Here is an 11,625-nt window from a genome sequence, read left to right as displayed (position 1 = left end):
TCATAGAAAGACTTGGACACAGTTGTCACCTGTGATCCTGAATCGAGAAGGGAGATACAGGGCTTTCCTTCAATGACAATTTCAGCAGTGCATCTGGGACCTACAATACTAGGATTTAACTCACTGTCATTTCCTAGAAGACTGGAATGAGCTTGACTCTCTTTTCTTTCCTCATTTAATCCATTGGGACGATTATTTCTGCAAAGGGCCCCAGTATGTCCCATTACTGAAACCCGACCCGGTTTAAAGGCATCCCGTTTCTCTTTGTCCAATCATCCTGTTTGACTTTAAGCTCTTTGTATTTCTGGTCTACTAGGGCTTTGTTAATGGAGCCTTCACATTGTCTGGCTATGTGGCCATCTTCGCCGCATCTGAAACAAAACCAGGGTTTTGGTGATTTAGCTGTTACCTGTTGAGCTTGCATCTCCACTTTAGGTGCCACTGTGTTTGGGTATTCTGTCAATTTGGACTCGGTTTTCTTCTTTTTTTCAGATTTGGAGGATCCAAGCTGCATCTGGAGATCAGCCACCTGTTTTCTCAAAGCCTCTGTTTCCGAAATGTAGGTCTGCAACACACTTGAATCACTGTAAGGAGACATGTCAACAACAGATTGTTTGTGAATTGCAGCTTTGTGTTTTGAACTGCCCAAGTGTCGTTGCATCCTGTCCAGTTTTGCTGCACGTCTGTCCTCCTCAGTCCTGAGCAGCAGCAAAAGCTCTGCAAAGTCAGGTGGTGTCTTGGCTTTGGCTTCCAGCTGAAGGGTAAGTATTAACGAGTGATCCCAGCAGCCACGCTGAAATTGTTTCAGCAACTGACGATCCGCAGATGCCTGCTTTAGACCATTTCTCCTAACCGCAATACTGAGCAGTTTTTGTAATCTTTGTAAGTAATCAGATGGTTTCTCACCAGGATCTTGGTTGGTGTTCAGGAAACGGGCGAAGATCTCATCACCATCTTCAACTAAGCCATATGCAGAGTCTAGGAGTTTCACGTAGTCTCTAGGAGGAGCTGTAGAACCAAGCTGTTTAACCACATCAGAAGCAGGTGGCAAGAGGCTTTCTAAGATTTTCCTTCGCTGGATATATATTGGAAGAGAATCCTGCAACAGAAGGTCAACATGAAGACACCAGGTATCAAAATCAGCTTCACCTGGGGGCTTTGGTACTTTTCCTGAGAAGGAATGCAGCCATTTGGAGTGTGTCTGGGCAGAAAAAGCATCATTTTTGATGACGTGCTCGACTACAATGCGCTGAATCTCAGGAGGGTTTAGGTCGTCATTGGTAAGTGTGTTAAAGGCAGGTTTTGGTGTTTTTTTCCTCACAGCAGGATTAGGCTGGCTGTCTGAGATAAGGACACGTGACATTGACTTTGGCTTCTTAAGTGGTTGTCTTTTTATGTACCTCTTTGGAATAAAGTCACTGTTGTCAGAAGAGACCTCTTCGGGAACAACATTATCACTGTCATCACTTGACTCAAAGGATAACCTTTGTGCTTGGGCATGGGGCTGTGCTGATGGCTGTGCTAGCACTTTGATGTTATCTGCATACCATGCAACTGCTGGGTTTCGCACACTCTTAATTTCTAGGGGGAAATTAGGCTCAAGAAGTGTGACAGGAGTGTGTGCATCAAACTCAACTATAATGATGGGCTGTCCTGTCTGCTTAGTAGGGGGGGCTACTCTCACTACTTTCACAATAACCCCATAATTATCAAAAGTTGCAATAATCAAGTCGTCATCTGTGTCATTATCAGTAATGCCTAATACACATAATGAATGCCGTGCTTTCACATTGTAACACTTTTCGATGTCTGACATACTCATTGTGCTCAATCAAAAAAAAAATTCTTCAGAGACTAAAGTTTAGAACTTCACCACTCTCAAAATTTGCTTGTAACCGGCTATTTTAAATAAATCCTCCTGGCTGGCTCGCCACAAAAAGGTTATGTAACACTTGTTAAAGTCAACCCAATACCATAAGGGTTGTATCACTGAATATTTAGGACTAGGTTCGACTCTTGGGAGGATAGATATTAAGTTAGACCAAATAGTGTAAATCAGCAACAGCCAGCACATTTATTGTACATAGAACAAATTAAATAAAAAGAAAAATATATTCAGGACTCGTCACAACACTCTGAAAAGGGGAAAAGCAGTATTTAGTCCAGGTTGTGTACACAAAGTCTGAGAATAAAAGGAAAAATAAAAAAATAAAAAAATAAAATGTCCAAAGTTCTCCTCGTTCCTTGGAAAATGAGTGTGTGTGTAAAGTTAATTATGTTTAAGGCCTTTTTCTACTACTACCTGGGTAGTGTGTTTATAAAGCAACAGCTTAGCTGTAATTTCACAGAATCCCACGATGCAAACAGATGCAAACTGGTCCGGGTTGGACGTCAAGTGGAATGCAGTAGGGCCTTCTCTAAATCACGGGACTGGCTCGCCTTGGCTCACTTCACAGATCTTTTCACAGGATCGAATCAGGCAACAAAAAAAAAAAACAGTCTACACAAAACACAATTTACAGTTCACAGTTAACATCTCTCAAAAATTCAAATATGTTTTCTCTTCTTTTCTCATTCAATAAACTCCTTACGAGATCGCAACAGCACACTCACATGTTTATACACGTGTTAGCTCAGCTAATTAACATCAGTACACGTGAGATTAACGTCAGTACACGTGAGCATACTAATTAAGCACAAATAAGTCTACTCAACACACAGATTTATCATCTGCAACTTCAAAATACACTTTCATGTATAAATACATTATTTGTCCTCCATATGTGTACAGGAAACATCATAAAATAAATGCATCAAGAATCAAATCTATCAGTTTCCCCTATCTCCGTTTGTATAATGTGAATTCAAATACAAAAAACCTTTTGACTTTCAATAAACATCACATTTTAACTCTGACTGTTTTTTTTCTATTCAGTATAACATATATACAATTCTGATCATTAATCAGTTAAAGCACATCAACTAAACATTTCTTTAAACACAGAAACACACCAGAGTTCGCAGAAAATTCTCACTAGAATCAAATGGAATTCCTTTTGGACTCACGAACATACTTCACAAGACTTATGGAAAGTTTAAACTCTTTTTGTTCAGAAAAATACACTCTTTTTTCAGTAATTCAAAAGCAGCGCTTGATCACCTCATGCTCATAAGCTATTCAACAGTCTTCTTCTCTCTATATTTTCTTCTCAGTCTACTCATTTGTATAGCGGCCCCTACAGGGAAACTACGGTACTGCATACAACTAAACAGATTGAAACAGTGTTAAACTCTAGGGGGTTACAATAGTTAAAGGCAGTTCATCATTGGATTCAGTTATGTCATCTCTGTTCAGTTAAATAGTGCCTGTGCATTTATTTGCAATCAAGTCAACGATATCGCTGTAGATGAAGTGTCCCCAACTAAGCAAGCCAGAGGCGACAGCGGCAAGGAACTGAAACTCCATCGGTGACAGAATGGAGAAAAATACCTTGGGAGAAACCAAGCTCAGTTGGGGGACCAGTTCTCCTCTGACCAGACGAAACCAGTAGTTCAATTCCAGGCTGCAGCAAAGTCAGATTGTGCAGAAGAATCATCTGTTTCCTGTGGTCTTGTCCTGGTGCTCCTCTGAGACAAGGTCTTTACAGGGGATCTGTATCTGGGGCTCTAGTTGTCCTGGTCTCCGCTGTCTTTCAGGGATGTAGAGGTCCTTTCTAGGTGCTGATCCAGCATCTGGTCTGGATACGTACTGGATCCGGGTGACTGCAGTGACCCTCTGATCTGGACACAGACTGGATCTGGTGGCCACGGTGACCTCGGAACAAGAGAGAAACAGAAAAATATTAGCGTAGATGCCATTCTTCTAATGATGTAGCAAGTACATAGGGTGTTATGGGAAGTGTTTCCGGTTCCGGTTTACCTAATTAATGCAGCCTAAAAATCCTTTAACGGATTTGGATAATAAAAGCACATTAGTATGTTATGTGTATGCCAGGTTAAAGAGATGGGTCTTTAATCTAGATTTAAACTGCAAGAGTGTGTCTGCCTCCCGAACAATGTTAGGTAGGTTATTCCAGAGTTTAGGCGCCAAATAGGAAAAGGATCTGCCCCCCGCAGTTGATTTTGATATTCTAGGTATTATCAAATTGCCTGAGTTTTGATAACGTAGAGGACGTAGAGGATTATAATTTAAAAGGAACTCATTCAAATACTGAGGTGCTAAACCATTCAGGCCTTTATAAGTAATAAGCAATATTTTAAAATCTATACGATGCTTGATAGGGAGCCAGTGCAGTGTTGACAGGACCGGGCTAATATGGTCATACTTCCTGGTTCTAGTAAGAACTCTTGCTGCTGCATTTTGGACTAGCTGTAGTTTGTTTACTAAGCGTGCAGAACAACCACCCAATAAAGCATTACAATAATCTAACCTTGAGGTCATAAATGCATGGATTAACATTTCTGCATTTGACATTGAGCACATAGGCCATAATTTAGATATATTTTTGAGATGGAAGAATGCAGTTTTACAAATGCTAGAAACGTGGCTTTCTAAGGAAAGATTGCGATCAAATAGCACACCTAGGTTCCTAACTGATGACGAAGAATTGACAGAGCAACCATCAAGTCTTAGACAGTGTTCTAGGTTATTACAAGCGGAGTTTTTAGGTCCTATAATTAACACCTCTGTTTTTTCAGAATTTAGCAGTAAGAAATTACTCGTCATCCAGTTTGTAATATCGACTATGCAATCCATTAGTTTTTCAAATTGGTGTGTTTCAACGGGCTGCTAAGAAATATAGAGCTGAGTATCATCAGCATAACAGTGAAAGCTAACACCATGTTTCCTGATGATATCTCCCAAGAGTAACATATAAAGCTTGAAGAGTAGCGGCCCTAGTACTGAGCTTAGAGGTACTCCATACTGCACTTGTGATCGATAGGATACATCTTCATTCACTGCTACGAACTGATTGCGGTCATATAAGTACGATTTAAACCATGCCAATGCACTTCCACTGATGCCAACAAAGTGTTCAAGTCTATGCAAAAGAATGTTGTGGTCAATTGTGTCAAACGCAGCACTAAGATCCAATAAAACTAATAAAGAGATACACCCACGATCAGATGATAAGAGCAGATCATTTGTAACTCTAAGGAGAGCAGTCTCAGTACTATGATACGGTCTAAATCCTGACTGGAAATCCTCACATATACCATTTTTCTCTAAGAAGGAATATAATTGTGAGGATATCACCTTTTCTAGTATCTTGGACAGAAAAGGGAGATTCGAGATTGGTCTATAATTAACTAGTTCTTTGTGGTTTTTTTGATGAGAGGCTTAATAACAGCCAGTTTGAAGGTTTTGGGGACATATCCTAATGACAATGAGGAATTAATAATAGTCAGAAGAGGATCTATGACTTCTGGAAGCACCTCTTTTAGGGGCTTAGATGGTATAGGGTCTAACATACATGTTGTTGGTTTAGATGATTTAACAAGTTTATACAATTCTTCCTCTCCTATTGTAGAGAATGAGTGGAACTGTTCCTCAGGGGATCTATAGTGCACTGTCTGATGTGATACTGTAGCTGACGGCTGAATGGTTGCAATTTTATCTCTAATAATATCGATTTTAGAAGTAAAGTAGTTCATAAAGTCATTACTGCTGTGGTGTTGGGAAATGTCAACACTTGTTGAGGCTTTATTTTTCGTTAATTTAGCCACTGTATTGAATAAATACCTGGGGTTATGTTTGTTTTCTTCTAAAAGAGAAGAAAAGTAATCGGATCTAGCAGTTTTTAATGCTTTTCTGTAGGATATGTTACTTTCCCGCCAAGCAATATGAAATACATCTAGTTTTGTTTTCCTCCAGCTGCGCTCCATTTTTCAGGCTGCTCTCTTTAAGGTGCGAGTATGCTCATTATACCATGGTGTCAAACTGTTTTCCTTAACCTTCCTTAAGCGTAAAGGAGCAACTTTATTTAAAGTGCTAGAAAAGAGAGAGTCCATAGTTTCTGTTACATCATGAAGTTGTTCTGAGGTTTTGGATATGCTAAGGAATTTGGTTAGGGGTTAGGGTTAGGGTAACTAACCCTATCAGGAATATAACTTAAAAAGCAGTCTTTTGTGTTAGAAGTGATGGTTCTTCCATACTTGTAACAAGAAGTAGAATTTACAATTTTGGCTATATGAAGTTTGCACAGAACTAAATAATGATCTGAGATATCATCACTTGGCTGAATAATTTCAACACCATCAACATCAATTCCATGTGACAGTATTAAACATAGAGTATGATTTCGACAATGAGTAGGTCCTGAAATGTGTTGTCTAACCCCAGTAGAGTTCAGAATGTCTATAAATGCTGATCCCAATGCATCTTTTTCATTATCAACATGGATATTAAAATCACCAACTATTAAAACTTTATCTGCAGCCAGAACTAACTCGGATGTAAAATCACCAAACTCTTTAATAAAGTCTGTATGGTGCCCTGGTGGCCTGTATACAGTAGCCAGTACAAACATAACAGGGGATTTATCATTAACATTTGTTTCTTTGGATAATGTTATATGAAGCACCATTACTTCAAACGAGTTATACTTGAAGCCTGCCCTCTGAGAAATCCTGAAAACGTTGTTATAAATTGAAGCAACACCTCCACCTTTGTCTTTTAGACGTGGCTCATGTTTATAACAGTAATCTTGGGGGGTGGACTTATTTAAAATAATGTAATCATCAGGTTTTAGCCAGGTTTCTGTCAAACAGAGTACATCTATATTATGATCAGTGATCATATTATTTACAAAAAGTGTTTTCGTAGAAAGGGATCTGATATTCAATAAGCCAAGCTTTATCATTTGTTTATCCATATTGCTTCTGTTTTTTATTTGTTGAACCTCATTTAAATTGTTAATCTTAACTTGGTTTGGACGTTTTTTGTTTTTTCTAGTTCGGGGAACAGACACAGTCTCTATAGTGTGATATCTAGGTGAAAAAGTCTCTATGTGCTGAGAATTAACTGACCTCTGTGACGGGAGGCAGCTAGCAGACGGTCGGTTTAGCCAGTCTGTCTGCTTCTTGACCTGGGCCCCAGTTAGTCAAGTACAAACACTAAGACTATTTGCCATATTTCTAGAGAGAAGAGTGGCGCCACCCCAGGAGGGATGAAGACCATCTCTTTTAAACAGGTCAGGTCTGCCCCAAAAGCTCGTCCAATTGTCTATGAAACCTATGTTATTCTGTGGGCACCACTTAGACATCCAGCCATTGAGTGATGACAATCTGCTATGCATCTCATCACCACGGTAAGCAGGGAGGGGACCAGAGCATATTACAGTGTCTGACATCGTGCTTGCAAGTTCACACACCTCTTTAATGTTATTTTTAGTGATCTCCGACTGGCGAAGTCGAACATCATTAGCGCCGGCATGAATAACAATCTTACTCTATTTACGTTTAGCATTAGCCAGCACTTTTAAATTTGCCAAGATGTCAGGCACTCTGGCTCCCGGTAAACATTTGACTATGGTGGCTGGTGTCTCTATATTCACGTTCCGTACAATAGAATCACCGATAACTAGAGCACTTTCATCAGGTTTCTCAGTGGGTGCATCACTGAGTGGGGAGAACCTGTTTAATGTTTTGATCGGAACAGAAGAGTGGTGTTTTGACCCACGACTACGCTGCCTCACCGTCACCCAGTTGCCCTGCTGCAGGGGCTCTGTTTCCGGAACCGAACAATGTACAGGAATCCCTGATCTAGATGCATCCAAAGCCGTATCTAGAGCCCCTAACATTCTTACTGTCCTCAATTAAAGTTTGGATGCGTGTCTCTAATTCTGAAATCTTCTCTGTCATCCTAACTATTTCCCTGCATTTATCACATGTGAATCCCTCATCAGCGACAGAGATAGATAAACTGTACATGTGGCAAGAGGTGCAAGTAACAATGACAGGAGAAGCCATTACTCACCGTGCTTGATGAAATATTCTTACTGCGGTTGTTTGATGAACTTGTGAAAAACTGGAGCGAGAGGAGAGTAGAAAAGAAAACAGCGATAGGTTTGAATGAAAACGCTAATGACAAGCTAACGAGTGCTAACGCTTTGCAGGTGTACTGCACTCACGGATATAAAATAAAAGTGAACGATCAAAGTTAATCTGATAAGATTGATCGATAATATCAGAAATATGGTGTGAATTAAGTTATATTCTAACACTTTAAATAAACAGAGAGTGATAGTAAGATAAAGATTCTAGAGCAGAATAAAGAATTCAGAGCAGAAGAAAGATTCTAGAATAAAAACAGCTACACGGAGCTACGATTTGCTACAGAAGGCCAACAGGAAGTAGAGAAAACACTGTCCAACAGCGACACCCCCGACAATTTATTATTATAAAGGGGACTACACTATGGACCCTAAAAAAATTGGACCCGTTCAAGCACTAAAAGACTGTAAGCCTAATACTGTGGGTTACCTGAGACAACTGCTGGGGTCCCTGTCATATCATTGTACATACATTACCAGTTTTTCCCAATTGCCAAATCCCTTTTTGAACTATTGTCAGCAGGAAAGCCTCCAGGAAATGTGGCAGCTGGTAAATGGGAAATCTGTAAGAAGGGCACGGGAAAAGGGAGAAAACCGCCTCACAACTTAATTCCAGTCAGTCTATAACTTGGAAAGAACAACACCAGAATGTCTTCAACCAGCTTCTTGGGTTCTTGCTTCACCCGCCGATCATAGGCTACCCTGGTTTCGAACAGCCCTTCATCTTGCATTGTGATGCATCACAAGAGTGCCATTCTGAATCAGAGGCAGGAAGGGAAGCTGGTGGTGATTGGCTATGGATCACGGACACTAACGGTTCCTGGGAAGAATCATCATTTGCACTCTGGGAAACTGGAATTCCTTGCAATGAACTGGGCTATTTGTGAACAATGAAGTGAATACCTTTATCAAGTAACTTACTTTGTGGTCAATACGGACACCAACCCGCTGACATATGTGTTGTCCACGGCCAAGCTCAATGCCACCACCCACCACATGGATAGCAGAGTGGGCTGACTGCAATTTTATAATAAAATATAGACCAGGCCGCACACATGGACTGTCGAGGAGGTCCTTTGACATGGAGAGTAACATGCAGACCTCTTCACAGGAGACAAGTCAAAGAGTCAATGCTCTCCCCCTCCCCCACCTTGGTACCTCAGACCACATCACTGTCATGCTAATGTCTGCATACAGACCACTCGTTAAAAGCCCCAAACCAGTTCAGAAACAAATATAAGTGTGGCTGGAAGGATCGTCAGAGGCTCTTCAAGACCCTTCAACGAAAAGTGAAAGCAGCTGAGAATATCATTGGTGTCTCTCTCCCCTCCCTCCAGGACATTTACGGAACCAATCTCACCCGTAAAGCCCTCTGCATTGCAGGTTATCCCACTCACACGTCACACAGCTTCTTCAGTCTGCTGAAGGCAGGGAGGAGACTGCAGAGTCCCCAGGCCAGGACCAGCAGGCTGAAGGACAGCTTCATTCATCAGGCTGTCAGGAAGCTGAACTCACTCCTGAACTTGCCCCCCCACCTTCTGCCCCAGACACCACTGAACTATAACCCCAGATTCCACATCCCCAGGTCCTTCCACTCCCCCCTCCCACTAACATACGATGCACCAGTCACTTTGTGCAGCATTGGTCTGCTCATTACCTCATTCAGCATAGAACTGACATCATTCTACTACCTCTTCAGTCAGTTTTAATAAAAGAACCGCTCTCTGAGCCCTTTGTCACTTTAATCAGCACTGTTTGTTCACTTCACTGGTTTGCACTCTATCTGCCATGTGCCTTGCGCTGCTTTATACAACTTTATTTTTATTTGTATTATTTTTTTACATGCCCTTATTTGAATCGTTGTTCTTTTACATTATATAGATTTTTTAGGCTCTACTTTTAGTGTTATCTGTATGCACCATGAGTCTGAGAGCATTTTCAATTGCAATTACAATTGCATTTTCAATTCTCTGTATGTATGTTATGTACTGTACATGTGGAAGAATTGAAAATAAAGTGGACTTGACTTGACTAATCATCAGGTTTTAGCCAGGTTTCTGTCAAACAGAGTACATCTAGATTATGAACAGTGATCATATCATTTACAGAAAGTGCTTTCGTAGAAAGGTAGCTGATAATCAAATAAGCCAAGCTTTATCATTTGTTTATCTGTATTGCATCTGTTTTTTATTTGTTGAACCTCAATTAAATTGTTATTCTTAAATTGGATGTTTTTTGTATTTTTAGTTCGTTGAACAGACACAGTATCTGTAGTGTTATATCTAGGTGAAAGAGTCTCTATGTGCTGAGAATAAACTGACTTCTGTGATGTGAGGCGGCTAGCAGATGGTCGGTTCAGCCAGTATGTCTGCTTCCTGACCTGGGCCAAGTTAGTCAAGTACAAACTCTTAGACTATGTGACATATTTCTAGAGAGAAGAGCGGCACCACCCATAAACCTATGTTATACTGCAGGCACCACTTAGACATCCAGCCATTAATTGATGACAATCTGCTATGTATCTTATCACAACGGTAAGCAGGGAGAGGACCAGAGCATATTACAGTGTCTGACATCATGCTAGCCAGAACTTTTACATTTGCCAAGATGTCAGGCGCTCTGGCTCCCGGTAAACATTGGCCTATGGTGGCTGGCGTCTCTATTTTCACGCTCTGTACAATAAAATTGCCAGTAACTAGAGCACTTTCATCAGGTTTCACTTTCATCAGGTCACTGAGTGGGGAGAACCTGTTTAATTTTTTGATCAGAACAGAAGAGCAGTGTTTTGACCCGCGACTATGCCGCCTCACAGTCACCCAGTTGCCCTGCTGTGAAGGCAATGTTACCGGAACTGAACAATGTACAGGACTGCCTGAGCTAGCCGCATCCAAAGCCATATCTAGAGCCCTCACATTCTTACTGTCCTCATTTTAAGTTCGGATGCGTGTCTCTAATTCTGAAATCTTCTCGGTCAACTTAACTATTTCCCTGCATTTATCACATGTGAATCCCTCATCGCAGACAGAGAGATATAAACTATACATGTGGCAAGCAGTGCAAATAGCAATAGCAGGAGAAGCCATTACTCACCGTGCTTGATAAAAGGTTCTTACCACAGTTGTTTGATGAAAAACCAGAGTGAGAGAGTAGCGAGAGAGAGGAGAGGAGAAAAGAAAAAAGAAAACAGCAAAAGGCATGAATGGAAATGCTAATGACAAGCTAACAAATGCTAATGCGCTGCAGGTGTGCTGCACTCGCAGATTTAGCATAAAAGCTAACTATCAAATTAAAACGATTTCAGGCTTCTGATGTCCCCTCTGAATTGAAATTTTTTTTTTTTATACTGACCATTTTCTATTCCCTAACCCAACCCTACCACTAAACCTAACCCTTACAGAAAACCTGTTTGCATTGTTGCACTTTCAGTTAAACATCATTTACTATTTTTAGTTATTTTTTCCCCTCATGGGGACCGCAGGACAGACCCCACAATGTAAAGAATGTCAGGTTTTACTGTCCTTGGGGGAACATTTGGTCCCTACAATGTACCATAAACAAGAACACACACACT

This window comes from Carassius carassius, chromosome 15, assembly GCF_963082965.1.
Source record: "Carassius carassius chromosome 15, fCarCar2.1, whole genome shotgun sequence".
Lineage (NCBI taxonomy): Eukaryota > Metazoa > Chordata > Actinopteri > Cypriniformes > Cyprinidae > Carassius > Carassius carassius.
Note: the sequence above shows the minus strand (reverse complement) of the source record.